The sequence below is a fragment of the Enoplosus armatus genome, chromosome 3 (genome assembly GCF_043641665.1).
Source record: "Enoplosus armatus isolate fEnoArm2 chromosome 3, fEnoArm2.hap1, whole genome shotgun sequence".
Taxonomy (NCBI): domain Eukaryota; kingdom Metazoa; phylum Chordata; class Actinopteri; order Centrarchiformes; family Enoplosidae; genus Enoplosus; species Enoplosus armatus.
Window position 1 is genome coordinate 12,969,853 of NC_092182.1, and position 20,779 is coordinate 12,990,631.

A 20,779-nucleotide genomic window follows, 5' to 3' on the forward strand; every position below is an offset into this window, starting at 1 on the left:
TTACGACTTGGAAGCGAACAAGTCATCAACATTATCAAACAACTCTATCCATCTAATTGGGTTTAATTACACTGAACAATGAAACCTGAGGTTTGACTTGGTTATTAACGTAAACACTCTTTACAAGTTTGACACAGTAATGGACGCAACAAGAGGCCGTGTTCGGACCAATAACTGCATTAAAAAAGCACAAGGGGCTGAATTAGTGTTACCATGTTTACAGGTCCTCGTGAGAATTATTACATACGCTTCAGGAAGTCCAGTTGGAATAATACATTCATGAGTTTGAAGCATCTACGGTACCAAGATAATTCCAGTCAAAGTTGCTCAACCAAAGAATTTGTCAAAAACTTCTCCTGGTATGCGGGTTGTACAGCCCACTACACGTGCATTACTCTTTCCCTCACCCCACCCATAGACTTTACATCACATCACTTTACATGGGAAAGTTTTATGAATATCAAACCTTCTTTACTGTTTGAGGTGTCCTGTCAGGCAGACGTTTTTTTACATGGTGGTCTGTGGGGACAATGCACTTTGGCCCGCAGGAGAGTTTTGTGTTGCAGTCCACTCCAAAAATTAGCACCAAGGCTGATGGTGGGAACACAGCCTAAGACCTGAACAGGATCAAATGTGGTAGATAACCTAGCCACTGCTATATAACTAACTAACTGCAATTCTAGAACATTTTTCAGTGGTGTAAAGCCCTAGATCTAGTTTGCATCATTTTCCCCCCAGTGTTTCATAATGCAATGTCAGGAGACAAAGATCTCTGGTGGGGGCTGTGAGTAATATCTGCAAAAATAAAATGCAGGTTAATGGGTAAGGCAACTGTGAAAGCTCCACATTCTGGTGCGTTGGCCTTCAAGCTTAACCGTGTTTCAGATGTACAGACTGGAAACTGGAAATTTCTTAGTGAGTGGCAGTTGACCTAATGGGTCTGACTGGTGTGCCAGGCCAGACAAGGCTGAGGTACTGTAGGCAAGATCAGGTCACTGGACGGTTACAGCCTAATCACACACTAATCTCTGATGTTCCAGTTTTGCACTGGGATTACAAATGGGAAGAAAGGATCCCAGACCCAGGCAGGGAGGGGATTAAATGATCAGCACTTGAACAGGGCACCCTCTCTTCTCTTTCCACCAGTCTCACAGGTACAGGCTCCCTGGTGGCCTTGTGAGAAATGTGGAACAAAAGAAAAGAAGAGATAGAGTGTGTGTTGATCAATGTGTGTGTGTGTGTGTGTGTGTGTGTGTGTGTGTGTGTGTGTGTTACGATGTGCACTGTGGGCTTCCCAGACGTCCTGATCCCAGGATCAACAGAACAATACCGACTTAATCATGCCAGTCCATCTTTCGAGAAAGAAAGCTGTGGCCGTGTCGTGTTACTGTGTGAAGGATTTACTTGTGTGATTGCAAAGGTGGGTGGGGGGGGCTCAACACTGTGGTCAGGGATGAACACGAGTGTTTCTGTGTGTGTGCTCTAAACTTTGTCACATGATGAACTCTCAGTCAGGTATTAAGAAGCCCAGAGATTTCATTCTAAAATATATATTCTTTTAGATATTGTCAGAATTAGAAATGCCAGCATACTGTTGGTCCTCAGTGGAGGAAGAGAAACAACCAGGCTTATTCTCTGTCTATCATAGTGCTGCTAATCTTAAAACTGAAATAAAACTCTTGAACATTGTTTCTTAGGACAAACCATGACTCCACAAATCCAACTAAAATGCATGATACTGTATGAAGGACGCAAGAAAGTGTGTGTTCATGTGTTTGAGTTGACGTCTTTCTAGCCTAGTCACCCTGGCCTCACTGATAGCGTCAGTGTTATGTCAGCTTAGCATGGCTTCCCCTCTCATGTCATGGGTCCGTGCCCCAGGACAATAGGTCCAGGCTGTGCCACAGGGCCCTCAAACCAGCTATGAAACAGAGCAGTGATGCAATGCCCAACAACCACCTCCATGCACATTGTAATAATGCGTGGCCTTCTACAAACACAGTAGGCATTGTAAACTCCACCCATGAGAGTTGCGGCAGAAGTCTCAAATGAACAAATGCATCAGCATTCGCAGAAATAAAATGGTGAAATGTTTAAATTTTCTTTTAAATCAAATACACCAGACAAGGTACTTATTAGGGATGAACTAATCTGATGTAGCTGATCGGTATCGGCTCTGATAGTGACCTTATTACTGACCGATCTGCATTAAATACTTTTTGACAATGTCATTGTAAAATTCAGTGTTCCTGCTATCACTTCTGACTCTGTTTTTTGTGCCACAACAATCCCTGGCCTCATAAAAATTATTCCAATAAGTTCTACACAGTGTGGTATAGAGATTTTAAACTTGGAAAAAAGAGAGCGTTGTTATTGGATTGGTACTATGTATCTGCAGAGACCCAAAGACGAGGTGTTGGAATCAGTATTAGGAAAGAAAAAGTTGGGCCGGTGCATCAAGTACTACTGACACAACTCTGAGGAACATATGGTTGATACACTTTTATGATCAGAGTCACACAACATTGATAAGGAATCCATAACATACGCTGACTCTGTACGTAAGTGGTGGGGCTGCTTTTGTACAAATGTGCATTAGTATATAGAATAATTGATATTGTACTTTACTGTTGTAGGTAGTGTGACCTAGAGAGCGTGACCTACCTCGCGCTGCCTTTTTACCGCCACAAGCTTAGTGATCACTTTAGTCGATCGCTCATCTGTCTGCGGTGTGGCCCAGTTTGCTTAATGGATTATTCTGAATATTGCATAGTCTCACGCAAATGGATGACTGCTATTTTCCTAGCCTTTGGTTCCCATCAAAAAGCTCAGGGAAGCAGCTGTGCACTGCTTTTAAATGGAGGTGGGGAAGACATACATATATTTGCCAAACCAACCAGTTAGTTTACATTCTGGTTCTTATTTTCTCTAAAAAATAAGACTGAAAATGCTGTTTGAAAACTGTTAAATAAATAAGCACTATCAGGTTCATAGGAAAAAACTAACACTGAGATACAGATGAACAAAACTCTCAACTTCTCAAGTAAGTAATTTATTCTTAGAATTGCAGAAAGTACATTAAAAACCTGGAATACGAAGGGTCTGGATTCAGAAGACATCGACAGTTTTTAAACCTTTCATACTAAGATCCTAGGATCCTGTGGTAGGACGTGATGTTCCTGATTGGTCCACAATCAAAACACGGAAGTCACTGAGAGTCTGTGATTGGTTATGAATTAAAGACGTGATCCTATGCCCACTTGAAGGCTCTATTACACAAGGAAACCTTCTGATTAGGAAAATGTAGAGTCACGGATTATGTGCCATTTCAACTGTTGCCAAGCGACACACCTGTCTACCTGAACTTGTGGAACAGGAGGATCCGGACACATAGATGCAATTCTGAATGACTTTCACTGTTCACGTACAAGGCAGGACGGCCTTCTCTTTCACTGTGTTATTCTCAGTTAATCATGTTTTCTTATGATTAACTCAACACACACACAGGCTATGCATTGACTATAAATTGATTATGTCAAAACACAATTTCCTCGAACAAAACCTTTCTGATGAAGCATAAATCTCACCTTCTCATTCTTCTCATGAAGGATAAATAAATCTCTTGTGTTGCTTGTCCAAGTAAATTTTCTATTGTCTTGCCTTGTTCGCCCCATTGTGGTGCGTCATGTGGCGATGAGGTCGTTACTGCCTCCTGAGGCCGATAACATCTACTGGTACTTGACAGTTGGTGACAATTTCAGTCGTTGCAGCTGTCCCCGCCCCCCCCCCCCCTCCCCCCCCCACCAAGGGGCAACAATGAGACACACTTGAAAACAAATGTTGACAAGCGACACAAAGGTGAGATTTAATGTTTTCAATCAGTGTTTTTTGGTTGTACAAGAGAAAAGACTTAAAGGATGGAACTTGTTGGTCTCAAATGGGGCTACTATTTACCATGCCATGCACTGCCGTGCATTGTAGGTAAGGACTGGATGTCTATAGTCTAATCATGGACTTTTAATGGACTACTTTTCCATTGAGGTAATGAGTGAAGGATGTGAAAAGCTCTCTCCATCTCAAGAGGACACAGTACAGTTATAGTACAGCTGAAACTGGGGAATAAACATTGTGCTGTGAGCCAAGGAGTGGCTTGAAATTCCTGTGTGGGGGAAAATCACAACAGTGTAACTCCACAAACTTGACATCCTATTTTTCAATGTATCCATAAGCCCTCCCCCTCATTCCCAGACACGTGAGGAAGCAAAAAAAACAGGGGCGAGTTTGAGAGCTTGCCACAGAGAGGGGATGGGCCCATATGCGCCGTCATTTAAGCTACGGGCCACTCTAGTACATAAAAGTGTGTTGATAGTGATGAGTGTTGCTGCCACTGTGACACCAAATGCCAAGTCAAGGACAGCCGTGTTTACTCCTGCATTCCCCACCACCACCCACCCTCCTCATATCACTCCTTTTGACTTTCCCTTTTGACTACCAGGTAAAAAAAAAAAGGCTCATCCGATCACAAGACACTGACTGCTTGATAATAAAAATACAATCAAAGCACCTATTTGTCATCAGGTGTATATCTGCCAACATCATAAAAACACACCACAGGTTTTTACAGGTGAAATTGAATAGAGAACAACTGAGAGATAATTACAGTTGCAATTTCACTCATTTCCTGATATTTCTTCAAATAAAAGACAGAAAAAGATAGATTGCTGCACTTGTGTCAAGAAAATTGCATATAATTCTATAATTTGCAATTCAACAATTCATTTTGCATCAGTCAGTGACAAACATGATGATTGTGAGGTCCTGGATAGCCATCAAGATGTTTGGTGGAACAGTAAATACAACCATAAAACGTGAGTCAAGGCAATAAACAGTAAGTAAATAATCCATTGTGGGGATAAGACTTCCTCTATGTCACACATTTTCTTGCAAATATCGAAACACGAGGCTTGGCAGTAAACCCTCTTACAGCCAACAGTCAGAGACTAGCCCATTACACAGGGGAGGGTTAAAGAGTGAAAAAATAGACATGCCCTTTACACAGACTGATAATATTGGGGGGAGTAGGTTTATATAAACAATATAATTTTGATGCCAATGGTCTTCAAGGTAAGTTTAATTCTGACAACATGGATAAATAAACAAAAACAAAATATAAGAAATTGGAATATGCACAGAATCAAAATGCCAGTTACATTAAAACTGCACATTTAGTCGTGTAAACTTGAATTAGTTGTTGTAGGCCTAGATGTGTCAACTTCCTTGGGTGATAACTTTCTCAAACCACGGCTTTGGAGTACACCTAAACAACCCCACAAGTTGAACTTCTTCAATCGGCACATTCCTCAAGAGCATTCCTGGAGCCCATTAAATTGTAACATATAGATGTGCGCTGGCTTGTGGACAGGCATGTGCTACAATGGTCTATAGCCGGAGGGGAAAAGCTATTGGCCTGGCTGATCCTCATAAACCTCTGGGTTACAGGCAGTGGGAGAATCGGAAATCCATTTACGTACTCTTGGCTAACTCACATTTACCTGAAAACACTTACACAGCAAAAACCAGACGTCAAATCTGCTGCATATCATGTGCATACGGGTGAAAGTGACGAGATGCAGAACGCATGCAGTCACGAGACACCTCGTCACCAGATGATTGCAATCTTTAAAAATCGCTGCAGCCTCCATAGGTTTGCTGGAGATAATGCCATGCTATCGGCCATACACGTTCAGCCTGTCAGTGAACTACTAGACCCTGACCCACTTTGACGGAGGGAGCTGACTGCTTCTCTTACGTCCGCAGCGGGTGGGTCTCGTTTGAGGTGGGGGCCCTCAGGATATCTGTTTGTAAACATATGCGTCTGTAACATGAGGCACAGAGAATTATCAAGGAGAAATGACTGAGTGTGAGGAAACAAATGGCTGGGAGTAACAGGGTTTATGTTGCTGTCTATTGTGCGGGCCACCACTCACATCGCTCACGTGTTGCCTCAGTGTTATGGCCCAGTTTCTACACCCTGCGGATCAATGCTAGTTCTGCACTAGCATATCACCATGGGAACAGTCTCAAGAGGACAGCATGTATGTGAGAAGTGTGGGAAGAGATATTCAAGGTTGTATTGGGTTGTGATAAGTTAGGACAAGATGCAGAATGGTTTAGGGAAGTCGGGTTTACATCTCCAAAAGAAGTGCAATGCTAGCATATTACACAAACTGTGTGATGTTGGATGGAAGTGTGCCACCTACTACTACCTACTACTTCTCTGTCATTTATTTCATTCTTCATGTAAACACAGACACATATCATCTATTGCCTCAGGTTATATGTAGCATCCAAGGCTCCTGTCTGGTGGACTATTATAGCTCTGCTGACACATTTCTACACACTTACACCCTGCCAAATTAGACAACCTTACCCTTGACTCCTGACCCCCCAATAAAGGTTGGGATGTTGTGCATTCATAGTGGCTCCCAGAGCTCTGATTTCCCCCAGACCTGGAGGCAAAATTGGGTCAGACTCCCCGTCCCTTGTCCAGGATTTGGGTGGCCAGGTTCTGTCTGCACGTGGCCTTTGGGTACTTTCCAAGCCGCCGCACCAAGTCTGTTTCACGTGCTCGGACTCAGACGGACACCCGCGGTCCCACCCCCTCCTGCTCCACATCCCTTCAAATTCAAACGATAGCAGGTGTCACTCCAGGACAAGTGGACCAGAATGAATCGGCGCTGGCAGGGAACTACTGAGCATATCTATGGCTAGTGCAGCCTTTCACACATCCTATCCGCTGCTATGTAAATCCTTCGCCATCCTGTAAATCTGCAGCTCATTGCTAACAATGTCCCTCCATCTAGCCTTAAAATCTTTCTGAAATCATGTTTTTAAACTGAAAAGGTTGTTTTCCATGTACAGTACACTGCAAATAACTGCCAACATTTTGAAACAAGAAGGATATGGCATTTGACTTTCTAATGGAAAATGTGCAGTTTTCTTTATCTGAATGCACATTCTCTTACGTTTTTTTTTTTTTTTTTATAAAAATAAGATTCAAACAACCAATACTAAATTAAGTGAAGGTTTAATGGATATTTCATAGTAGAAGATAGAAAGTCTGTCCATGTCTGTGTTTCTATACACAGATTGTACTTAAATCAAAGTTCCCTTTCGTCACAGTAATCCTTGCTCTGTGACTTCTCACAGTCCAACTAGCTGTCAACACCTCCACTATTTAGGACCAGGCTGCAGCACTCATATAGTTTCCTCGGAGTAACAGACACACATGCACGCACACAGATACAGGGATAAATCAAAGCAAGATGCAAACTCAAAATTCCCATCTTTTGTACGCATGAACATCTTTTCCCCATATTGACTTGCGAATCAACCACATGCGAATGAACATTCAGTACCAGCACTGTGGTTCACACGTTTAAAGCCAAGCGGTCGCTGTGTTTCTTAACCCAGTCAACAGACCATGTACAGAACAAATCAACAAAACATTAAGAGCTAATTTTGGTTTTATGGTGGTAAAATAAGCACTCATCCAGCTTATTAACAAAGTAAAGGGTACAAATGTGTTTTTCATGAGATGCAACTTAGTGGTGGGTTTCAATTTGGATCCTGTCCAATACTGACAGAGATACTGAAAACCTCAGTGGGTGGAGTCTGCTGAGAAAAAGAAAACAAACTTTCTAACCTCATGGCCTACGTCATTTATTTTTTTATCAGGGAGAAACATGAGCTGCTTTATCTCTGGTATCTTCCCTGCAGCTTTCTCAAAACCTGGAGTTAATAGACAGCGACGGAAAGGTGTAAATATTGCTGTCAGCCTGGAACTAAAACTCATAAATCAAATTTCATGAATGCAGGGGTTTACTGTGAAACTGAGTGAGGTTTGCAATAGAATAAATTACTCAAAATGATCTGAGCTGTTAACTATGAGAGTGTGTGCAGATCGTGCAGCTTCCCCCTGCAGCTCACTGTACATTAACAAGTTCCATATGACCCAAACATGCAGAGAGTCAGCCAAAAGTCCCCTCCTCCTGCTCTCCACGTGTTACACAGGACATCACGTGGCCCCAAAGACTGCCAAAATCTAGAACCATAATATTTTGATTTTCATGCACGCGCACGCGCACACACACACGCACACACACACAAAACATATATTCTGTCTGAGCTCAGACTCATGCACACCGAAGATTCAGCCCAAAACAAACACAGCAGGGAGACAATCACCATTCAAGGACTTCCATGGAACCGAAGTTCATCGGGTCACATTGAAGTACTCATGGTTAAAAGGTTCAAGGAGCAAAACTGAGCTTTAAACAGCGTCTTATAAGTCACAGAAATTTTCACTGACCTATTGCCCAATTTCTACAGTGTAGCTCAACTCCTGGAGATTAATATTCTTTGAAAGTGTTTGCAATCCTCAAGACACTGTATAGGATTAAATGGAGTGGAAAGTCCCAGAATAGTTGAGTCAGGGGTTTTGTCTTGTATCTGGGATAAAGAGTACACCTGCTTGTCCCTGTGATTCAGATTAATGTGTACAGATAAAATGCTGCCTCTGTTTGTTTTGTTTGTTTGGTTTTTTTTCCTGGTGGCTGGTGAAAAGTGCAAGTAAAAGCCTTTTTTAGGTGCAAAGGTCATGAACATGAATGTCCTCACTGTTGTGTGCAGTGGTCTCACTGTCAACTGCACTTTGCTGTACACTAGCTTTCTTTTTCCAGGAAAAGTGGGATAAACATCATCTGTTGCAAATCAGAACCAAGACTCCTCCCCACTTGGCTGAACATGGAGAGCGTGTTTTTGTTTTCAGTCTGCAGATGTAAGGGCTTTTGGAGTTCCCTCACATATCAGTGTGGTGTGTGAGCATGTGTGTGTATTTGTGGCCTGGGTGTGTATGTGCATGCGCAGATGTGTGTGTTTGAGAGAGAGGAAGGAGGGAATATAGGTCCTGTGTGCTCCTGCTGTATTATGTAACAGCCCAGTGAGTCCAATCTGACTACATTGAAACCCCATGACATTATACTGACACAGAGTACAGGCTGTTCATGAGATGTGGCCCTGCACACACACACTGTCCATCGTATTAAGGAGACTCTAGTTTAAGAATGTAGTTCCTATTTTGTGATAAACACGGTATTTTATATTTTGTTGGAAAATTAAAATTAGAACCCAAACCACAAGCAAACATGAAAGCTGTGAAAAGGAAAATATAAGTTAAACAGCTTCTTGCATAACAAACGTTGCTGTTCTGCATTTGGCTGTCATGTCTCAGATGTCAGAGCTTCCCACCATTTTGTCTTGTTTGTGAGATAGTATTCAGTGGAGAGTTGGGGAATTGCAGGTAAGAGAAATGGGATAGACATGCGACAAAGATCATCAGCCGGATTCAAAATGGGGATGTTGCGATTATTTAACTTTTCTAATCTCAATAACTCAAGACACAAGAAACGCAAGAAACTAAATGCTAACTGTGATAGGCCGCCTATTTCATGCAAGTTCAAAGATCAAAGTGAATATTTTCATACCTTCCCGGACTGAAACCAACTGCCTTGAAAATACTGAAAAATCAATTATAAATACTTTGGAAAATGGTCTGCAGTAACACAGTACAGTTTAAACAGGAATGCGTTCAATTCATAGTAAACTAACTTAAAAGTTGCGCTGTGCATGCTCAGGGTTGTCTCCAGGAATTACATAAGGCCATGAGTCTAGAATGTAAATTACCTCCGTGTAGACAGGCAGCTACGGCCCTGTGCATGCTGAGTGGAAAGGTTATTAACATTGTACTGTGATTACCAGCGTAAAGTTAGCCTGAGACAGTTAGATTCCCGATGAAAAAATGCTTTAGGTGTCTGTGCTTTCATTCTGCTAATCTTTGGTTAATAACTCAAATAAGGGTGAAATGTGGATCTTATTTGTTGCCTACTTGGAGTGAGCAGATTAACCTGCAGCACCAGATAAAAATGGTGCTTGACTGTAGCTGAGCTTTGCTTTGGTTTAAGTAATAATGACTAATATACAGTCAGATAGGTCAGTAAAGTTTTGAGGTGAGCTAACAGATAATAGATGACTACAGTAATGATATTAGTGTTTGTTAGGTGCCTTGTCTGAACAAATAAAGATAAATGTAAATGAGACTTTTGAGATACTGACTAGGCCATACAACGTCTCTCTGCAACCATGTAAGACCTCTCTGTGTTACTGCATGGGACATTGTGTTAGCTTGAACTTTACTCGGGCTGCTATGGCATGTGGATCCCGTAATGTGGACCACAGCTGTCACTATGGTACCAACTTAGACAAAATCAAACTGGCCGCCACACACCAGTTTCACTTGTTTTTAATTAGCACCCTGGCCAGCCAGTACATCAATACCGCTGATTAGTGCTATCATGGTGACAAACCATCAATATCTCACACTCAGAAGCGCTTTAGACTGGGCTGCTATTGACTCTGCTGCTGCATTCACTGTCTGTCCTGAGAAAATGGATGCTCGAGAGTCGAGAGATGTTATGCAGTTCACAAACTGCCATTTCTGATCCAAAAACGGAAGTAGAGTTGCTGGTATTACATTACTCAGAATTGCTATTGAGATACAGTGTGTGGATGTGATCCAGAGCTGGATGTTTGTTCATCAGGGTCTCAGGGTTCATGAGTGATCAGGTTAAATGTAAACGAGTTGAAGTACGTGAGTGCCTACATTAGCCCACACTACACACTGCTTTGCTTCTCTATGCTTATAATAGGAGGGGATTGGAAGTGTTGCTCAGTCTAGACTCCAGACATTAATCAGACATTTCTCAACAGACTGAGCATCTCTGAAAAATGTGGACAGACTGTCTCAGAAACTAAGATTGGTTTGTAAAGGTTACCTGTAACAAGAGCTTGGCTGTTTAAGTTTCGGAGCACTGCTGAAGTTTGAATAATTCACAGCTGTTAACTAGAGGCTGAGCAGCATTTCCATGATGCAAACACACAAATGCATACACAGAAATAATACGGTTGGATTCCAACAGCTAGCTTATACAATCTTTTATCTCCTATTTTTGCCATTAAAGAGAAATGTACAAAACATTCAGGTAGTCATTTAGATAAATATCTAAAATTACTGTGGCATAACTTGAGTTTTAGTTACTCGAATGTCAGTGTTTGAGTTTCAGTTCTTATATATCAAGGATTTGTTTTGTTGTACCTGAAAGTGAATCTGAGGGTGGCTCATACTAAAAATGAACTGAAATTTACAGAACAACAGATAACAAACCCAAAAACATAAAGCATTGCAGCTTGAGATCATAAACCCGCAGATATCCTACTTTATATTTCCAGCGTGTACCTGAGTCATAGATGCAGCTCTTTCCCTGCAGTAGCATCACAAAAAGTTTATTAATTTCCCCGAACAAACCTGAAAGTGCTGACTCAAAAAACAGACCTGAACTTCCCTGCAGCACGAGTCACTCTTTGCTAATTAAATCAGGCCTTAAACAGCGCTGCTGTAAACTGGAATGAGTGGCACTTAGGACATAGCCTCATTATAAATAGAAGTGTCCCAAAATGTGGACTGAATATAATGAGCACCATAATGAACGCTTCTAGCACACGTCTCCTATTCACGTGTCACAATCTTCCCTAACTTTCCAACCACTTGTCAGTTTATCTGTAAACTGCGTGCTGTCGATCAATGACACATTAGGCTCGTTGTTTTGAATCAATCTGTATGGAACAGATCCCCGAGGCAGGCTGATTGATTTGTAGCATGGTGACGTTCGTTTTTTTTGGCACTTAGCCTTGAGTGTGTTTCAATGTGACATTGGTATCTAGTCTGTTTGAGTTGGTGAGTTATGTTTACTTTGAATACAGGATACTTAAGGCGGCTATTATCTATATTTTTAGCAGCAACCAGCAGCTCTATAGCTTGCTCTGTCAGTTGGTCGGCCCACAAACATTTCCCCACCCTTTGGCGGCCATAGCTTTCAACCCGAGGACGCTGAAATCGCTCATATAGATGAACCTGCAAAAAATCATCACCCGAGTCTGCAGCTCCACTCATTTTATGGAGCTTTATAGTGAGTTGCAGCTCATTGTTTAGCAGTCTGTTTTGGTTCACTTGCACTGCTCTCATCGTTTTCGGCCGCAGCAGGCAGCTGTTTTCAGCTAAAAAAGCTTTCGAAACCCACTGTACACTCCCTGCTCAGCACCAAACAACTAACAGACACAGCTGAAGAGCCAGATGTGTTCCTCAGGAGTTGGTAGAGACCAAAAACAGAGCTAAAAAAGAGTGAATATTGGACTTACATTCATCAGGTGGCCAGAAACACGACACCAAATGATGATGATGATGATGATGATGATGATGATAATATTGCTCAGTAACTGCTGGATGTGTAAATAAGCAACTGTTTGCTAACAAGTTCCCCATATAAACTTAAGAGGTGATGGTCCTGCTCCCAAGAGGCGAAAAAAAAATCTGTTATTGCAGGTTTAAGTTTCTATATTAATGTAAATCCAACAATGGATTCAGTGAATTGACAATCAAACTGTACCAGGTAGATGTAGGTTATGATATAGTAACTTGGCTGCAATATCATTCATTTTAGTCATTTCCATATATTTACACTGCTAACTAGAATAAACCATTAGCAGTTTTGTATTTGAATAGACATGAGAAAGTAAAAGGAATAGTAGTGTCAGCATCATTTGTATTTAAATACAGTATAAAGCTGTGGCTCTCAGTTAAGTGTCAGTGGGTGCCTGCTCTAAGCAGCAGTTTCGGGGTACTGCAGTGCTTTTCTGCTTATTCTCAGCGCACGTGACGTTGGATGCACGTTTCTGCAGAAGTTACTACGACCAAAGAGCTGCGCCTCTCCATCCCTCTATCACTCCTCTCCAACTCTCTGCATAAACACATCTCTCCCTCCTCCATAACATATTTACATAGCTTATAATATTAACCAGCACATCATTATTACTTTCCTCGAAGCTATAAGTCTGTCCTCATTGTGTCCTCGTATTTTGTTAGTTTGCTGTGGAAGTAAAATCTTCCTCTGTCTCTCTCATCTCACATATCTCACTTACAGTGTTTGCATCATTCAAAGTGTAAATGTGTTCCTCCTCCCACAACACAGTGAAAAACACACATCATCGATTACTTCTCTCGAGCATATTCTCCTCCCTTCCCTCCTGCATCCCACCTGCACCTCTCCCTCTCTCTCCCTCTCTCTCCCTCCCTCTCTCTCCCTCTCCCTCCCTCTCTCTCCCTCTCTCTCTCTCTCTCTCTCTCTCTGCTGCCACCCCTCTCTTTGCTGCAGTGTGGAATTTTCCAAGCACAGCCAGCTCTGCAGTGCCGGGGCTCAGATAGATGGCGTAAAGGAAGATGAGGAGGCAGGAGGAAGGAGGCAGGATGAAGGGTGAATGCTACTTAACACAAACCACACACACAAAAAAAAACCCATTGTGATGAAGGACCTGCCACTTCATCTCCCTCAACAAATTCAGTGGAAAAATACCAGACAGACATAAAAACACAGAGGCAGCTAAGACAGAGAGGTCACAACACATGCTGAGGACGTTGATGTGTTCAAGTTATGGTACAGAATGTTTTGTTAATTTACTAATTAATTTATAAATATTATGAATCAGAACCAAACGGCTGTATTAGCATTATATACATGTATTAGCATTAGCATACTATTGTTGCCTCAGCTGAATATACTGAATATATATATATATATATATATATATATATATATATATATATATATATATATATATATATAGGCCTACATTTGCCCAAATGCCTCACAGGAGAAATCACTTCCAGGAAAACAATTGTAGCTGTTTAGGCATTTGCAGAAGTAAGGAGTCTCTCAAGGCCAATATAAAAAAGACAACGCTCTCATGCCGTACAGTGAAGTACAGTGAATGGGTGCAACTGGATGATGTGCGAGCATTCTCTAGATAGATTGGTTGTTAAGGACAAATGGTTCCCAGACAAACAGTCAGATACTGCAGCGTTTCTGGTGTGAACGTGGAGGAGGTGATTGCAAATGTGCTAATGACATTCTGTGATTGTGACGACTGCGTGGAAATGGGCTTCTGTGGTAATGGCTGCAGTTGAGGTCATTAAGTGGGTAAATGACTGGGGCAGGTTTTTGCTGCAGTCTGTCGGGACAGCGTGAGAATGATGATGTTGTAAATGGAGGTGAGGGAGATGGAAAGTGTGTGTGTGTGTGTGTGTGTGTGTGTGTGTGTGTGTGTGTGTGTGTTACTACCCCATAGATCATCGCCCTGCGTCACCGGTGATGTGTAGGACATGACAGCATTTTCCCTGCTACTGGGACTGTTCAAGACCCCTCATCTGCAGTAACCTCAGCAGGGACATACACACCAAGACACACAGTACTCACACTCACTCACTCACACACTCAGTATAAATGAGTACAGCTCAACCATAACTACAAATAACAAATAAATAACAATAATCTACAGAAAATGACAGTTGATTCTGGGAAATTATTTAACACAATTTGAGCAGTTTTACCCTACTGGCTGATTTCTTTCACTTATTTTAAGAACATTTAGGACTCATGATGTACTTGTTAAGGTGGATGGATGTTTTTGCAGTAAGTGTACTTTGTGAATTCTGCAACATAAAGTGGAGTAAGTGGTTCAGTGGGTGCAGAGTAATATAAAACTCAACTCAAAATTGGATTGGAAAATGTCAGCGTAATTACTTGGCACCCAGCCCAGCTTGTGAACATATCAGAGAATGGAGTTAGAGGTGTTGGCCAACACATAAGAGGAACATTGGCAGCAGGTTGACAAAAAAATGTAATTAAGCAAGTTTGACATGTATGAGATCTATCAAGGGTAACAAACTCCAACCAGCGTGGGTGTGCGTGTGAGAAAGCTCAGCCTCTCCCCCCTGAATCCTCCTATCAGTTTGTGGCTCTCTTTCTTTCAGTCACTTTCTGTTGCCAAAGGAAAACTAGACCGAGTGAGCCTTTGAGGGGGGTGTTATGGGAATCCCGAGGGGCCTGGGACCTGGGCCAGAGTAGGCCACTGCCACAGATGCCACTCATCTGTCCTTGTATGCACAAGCTAAGGGACACAGTCAAAACAAACCATACCAAAGGGACGAGGAGGAAAGTCTACAAAGGTTGCAGTTGCATAACCAGTTTAAAACTATTGGGTAAATCATTTACAGGGAACAAATGAAGCATCCTCACATCAGACACTCTCTTCAACCTCAACTTATCCGCTTCTAATATGAAAAATGAAGTTCAGCTCTATAGGAATGTGAACCTCTGGCCTATGTACTGTAGTTTCAGCCTGTCTGACTCAATTTGTCCCATAGAATAATCCCGGGGGTTGCATAACGCTGACCCCAGAGCCCACCATCACAACTACCAGCGGTAAATCCCAGAGATCAAGAAAGGGATCGGACAGAAAGAACAATGAGGAGACAGGATGAAATAGAAGGGGCCGTGGATGTAAAGCTGTTTGACTGGCAGGCAGCAAAGGGCATTTGGCCCCTCTGCTCTGAGAACACACACTGGCTGAGAGCCCTGTGGTAGCACACGGAGGGCACTGCCAGAAAAGACGGTGGATTACACTGTGAAAAACAAAAGTCAACACAAACCCCCAAATGAATGCCGTGTCCGTTTGCCTTGAGCTGTCAGGAACACGAAGGTGGCAGGGCTCAAGCAAACACGTCAAGCGAAGAGTTAATTATGCCATCAGGAGCTGCAATGGTATGAGATAATGAAATGAGGCAGATGAGAAGTCAGGAGATTTTCTAACCTAATCCGTCTTTCCCACCTATTCTCCAGGATGGGGCGCACAGGCTTCAGAAAGACATTCTGCCAAAAAAAAGAGCTGGGAACGAGGGCAGGCCTCCCAGGGCAAAAGGTGTGAGTATCTGAGAAAGTTAGAAATGGAATAAATGAAAAAGATCAACCCAGAAATGCTTGAAGGTCTTGCAATATGGTGGAAGGGATGGTGGAAGTAACCTTCAGAGACAAAGCTAAAAACAGCCCAGCCTTTTAGTAGGAGAGAAACAGAGGTAAATTACAGCCTGCGCCAGAGGATAAGAGGACACATTTGCTCTTAACTAGAACAGCTTAAATATAGCCAGAGAGGAAGGGGGAGCTGAGACAGAACTCTTAAGAGTTTGCAGTCACTTCTCTCCTATACATCTCTTGGAATATTTACCACCCTTGCTAAGATACCTCATATCCTATGTCAGTGAACTGACACACACACACACACACACACACACACACACACACACACACACACACTGTGGTGGAAACACTGTGAATCATACTGTGATTCAAGACATGATTGTTGAAAAATATCCACTATGATATTATATAATGTCCGCAAGGATATTACACTGCAGATCATTGAGACAACGATTTGAAGTTTTTTTTCACAGTATTAACGCGCCAGTATACTTTTCGGATTGTCTAAACCCCCCCCCACACACACACACCTTTCCAGCGCTGGAAGAGGAGGAGCATCCGACAACGTGTATAACTAATCCAAAAACGACAACCAACTGAAAATGTGTGCTGCTATCCCCATATTTGAACGATTATCGCATCTCGCCCCATCGCCTGGAGCAGCTATCAACATCATTGCATTTCAATGTGGTACAAACTAGCCCAGCCTTAAGACAGAGAGGTCAGCAAAAGTTGGGGTATTTACACATGCACAGCTCCATCTCCTCTTTCCAGTCCTTACGTATGTATCCCTTCCTCCTTCATTCTCTCCATGCCACACCTTCCTCCCAGAGAGCCCGCTCAGACCCACAGAGAACTCCCCCAAGTCTCTTGCGTAACACGGAGGTGAAAAGTGAGATGTCAGATATCCTGTCACCAGCCAAAGTCAACACCCACTTCTCCTTGCTTTAGAAGACATGAAAAACACTTCATGTGAGTTGCATTTATTCACGTGATCTTGTTAAATGCAACAAAAAAAAGGATGCTATGAGCATGAATACAGTGTTGATGCCTCTGCGTGTGTGTTTTTTGCGCGCTTGCATGAACAGCTCTTTATCAGCCATTCATCATCTGTGGCGAGCTGGTGTGTCAGCAGAGCTTAGCTGACCTGAAACCCCTGCGAGCATTACCATTAAGGAGCAAACGTGGAGCAAACGTAAGCACAAGCAAAGGGTCAGCGACACCGCTGACATGAGACCTTCTGCTCACGTAAGATTCAGGGAAACTTATCTGTCTGCACGGCAGAGCTGCACGAGACTGTTGACTCTTTTAAAGAGTTACAGGCTCGAGAAAGAAGAATGAAGGCAGAGCTCGTGCAGAGGATGAGTAATAGTTATTCTTTCCTACAGGATGAGAGATTATTTGAATGGGATAATTACGTGTAAGATATGTAAGGCTGTCTAATGCTGACATGCTTGAAGATAATGATTATGAACGCTAGAACGTGAAACATAGCTATGAAAGAAAAACTATTGTACTACTGGCATGTAGAGACAAGAGCTTTTTAAGAGTCACACATCACATTATACACCTGTGATATAATGGGTTTGAATTCATCCTGAGACCCCTGTCACATGTAACCCCCCTCCTCCTCTTCACTGTGAGCTCTTTAACAAAGGTGGGTGGGTTCAGGGACCTTCCCACAGGAAGGTTTTGTTTCTGACCATTACATAAAACTAACATATTCTTCACAGTTATAATTGTTCTTCTGACTGAGATATAATAATCTAAATCTTAAACATATCAAATGGAAGGGAATGTAAAGTTCAAGTTTAGAAAGTTCAGTGTATGTCCGTATGGAGTAGGGCTGTTTATACACAAGCTAGACTGTTCCATTTTTATTTTCTTAACTCGGTTTGTGGTCTGCAGGTGAAATTGTGTCACTCTGGCATGCTATATGACGATATTCAGACTACACGTGCTCATGCAGTAATTTGAGGAAATTACACATTTGTTTACACACAATTTAAATCAGACAATTGAAAATGATTAAATGTATATACAGGTCTGATTACTGTGCATGCTTCCAATGCAGTCTGGGATCTCTATAATGTTGGTGTATTTTATAATAAGGAGCTGAACATTACCAAACTCATTATGAGAGGGAGGTGAGAGATACAGACATCTGTGAAATGCTCAATTTGCATGTCTGGATTCATTCCGATAAATATTTTTCTCCAACAGTTACAGATTTTACAAATCAATTAAACACATCTTGGAGCTAATTTACTTAAAACTATAAATTTGAACATATAGTATGTTGACTCCATGTGATGTGAGTAGCTCCAAATGTGCCTTTTGGACTTAGTGCTGTCGTGCTGCAGGTGACACATGATAGTGTGTGTCTGTGTGTCAGGGCTCCTCAGGGCCTGAGCGCTTCACTTATTCATCCCAAGCACTTCCTTGTGTCCTGAGACGCAGGGATGTGGTAACCTAACACCAGGCAACCTCTGACGTGTGATGGCTCAGTGCATCTAGTCCAGGCCATGTAACACTGTAGAGCACCTCACGCGATCAATAAGCCTGTGTACTACTGATGTGTGTGTGTGTGTGTGTGTGTCAGTGAGAGAAAGATAGAATGAGTTCAGAGAGATAATAATACCGACCCAATAGAATTTTTTGAGGCTCCCAAGAGAAACGGTAAGAATAGAGTAAAATGATCTCATCTCACTCCGACCTCAGCCAACACGTGCGACAGACGAGAGGACCTCGAGGGTTTGACAGTTAACCTGATAATTTGGGGCATCGCTGTTGACAATTAGTGATCTTAGCAGAGGATACTAATTTCAAAGGAGGATGGATCAAGATGTACAAGCAACTGGAGCAGGAATTTTACTGGCTGGAGTTGATGTTTTGCCAACTTGGAAATTGAAGCATAAAATCTAAGAATGTCTGCGGTCAGACTGAGACTCTAAATTCACTCATTAACTATAGCAAACTTGTAGAGTCTATTGCCTGTTGCTGTGTTTCATTAGACAGCGTGTTACGGTCTACTGCAGCAGTGTAGTCACGTCCTTTTTGGCAAACTTAACCAAACATAACTGAACTCTCAGCCAACTCTCTCCTTCTTTCCCCCCGGATCAACTGTCTGATCTGTGTAAACAGTGGGCAGGGCCGGTCAATGCATGACATTAGGTCTACATAAACACACACGGGGTGGAGGATGATTGGTAGGCTTGCAAAAGATGTGGTTTCTTCACCTGGTGTTTATAAAACCTCCAATCTGCTGAGCTAACAGTCCTGCCACACTTAATGTCACCTGGCAAAGGCAGTGCCAAACGCTGCCAGTGACTCCCTGCTGGCCACAGGTGTTTAACAGATGACACCCCTGTGTCTGCGAATCCCTGAAACATCAGAGCTAGAGTATCATTGGGCTTTGGTTGGACCAGGTTCCCTATCATCAGAGGACTTACAGGAATCATCAACCGCTTACCTATGTTCTGTCAAATGGTATGAAGCACTGTGAGGGCTTTGAAAATATTTTTCTTTTTGCTGGAGTCAGTGCTGAGTAGGACAAAGACGTGCACACTGCCGACACCCTTGTTGTGTGTCCTCCTGATCGGAGCAACAGGAAACAGCTACAGGACGAACATGGTGATCCGGGGGGGTCACAGCAACAGTAACCCCCGACACATCGCAGCAGCCCCTCATGCCAGCACTCTTTTATGGTTCACTCCCATGCTATAAATAAAGACTCTCCAACACACTGGTCAATGGGAATTCTTACCCTCATATAGATGGTACTGCAAGTCCTTCTCTGTAATGTCTCTGTGGTATTTGTCTCAGTGGATTGCGTTACACTGCTGTCCATCAACAACTAGAAAGAGAGGAGACAGCCTGATATTGCCAAGAGCGTGACAGAAGCTGACAGTAAATCAGTTGCTAGATTTGCTGGCTAGCAATCAAGAGACAGTTCGGACCAAATGTCCGGGCATCTTCCCAGCTTTCCAGAGGTGTTTCAGCACACTGCTATGCGTTCTGCAGGTTGTGGTTTGTACATTATATTCCTGAAAGGATATTTATAATCCTTAAACGGACTCCTTGTCTAGACCAGAAAAATGCAAAAATTTTTCGACACACTATCTACAAACATTACAAAAGGCAAAAGCTCCACATTCCTTTGGTTTAAGTGGTCTTCTGTCAATCTTTTGATTAAGAATATTAACCTGGGGTTCAGCTAATACAAAAACCAAATAACACATTCTTTTTCTTAAGGAAAAATTGTGATATTTATACTTTCATTTTCATGTTGAGGTGGCAACAGAAGAATAGGAGCTGCAGCTGTACTGCAATCAGAACTTAACTACACCTCTCTCTTCATTGTTTGATGCTGACAGGAAACACTTGAGCTTATCTGTAATTGCAATCCTGAATGCACTGAACTTCCTGCTGTTTTCCACATCAATTATGCCAGGACATTTTGGGCATGTTTCCAAAGACACAGGTCTAACGCTGAACTAATGGAAAGATCTGCACTCTCTTCAAGGGAAATGAAAGGGAAAGCAAAATGAAAAGGGAAACTTGATTGAGATTGTTTTTCTCTGATATACAGAGTTTTGCATATAGACAACAGATGTATTTTTAATTTTTGTGGCTGTCTGGGATGAGTGGAATATAACAGACAAGAATGGCTGGAAGAACACCAAGATCTCCCACACCGTCCCCTCTTATCTACCACATATGTGAGAAAAAAGCAAGTCTTTTAACAAGGGACCAAATGTACCCACTGTGGAAATTCACAGCCTTGAAGGACCTGA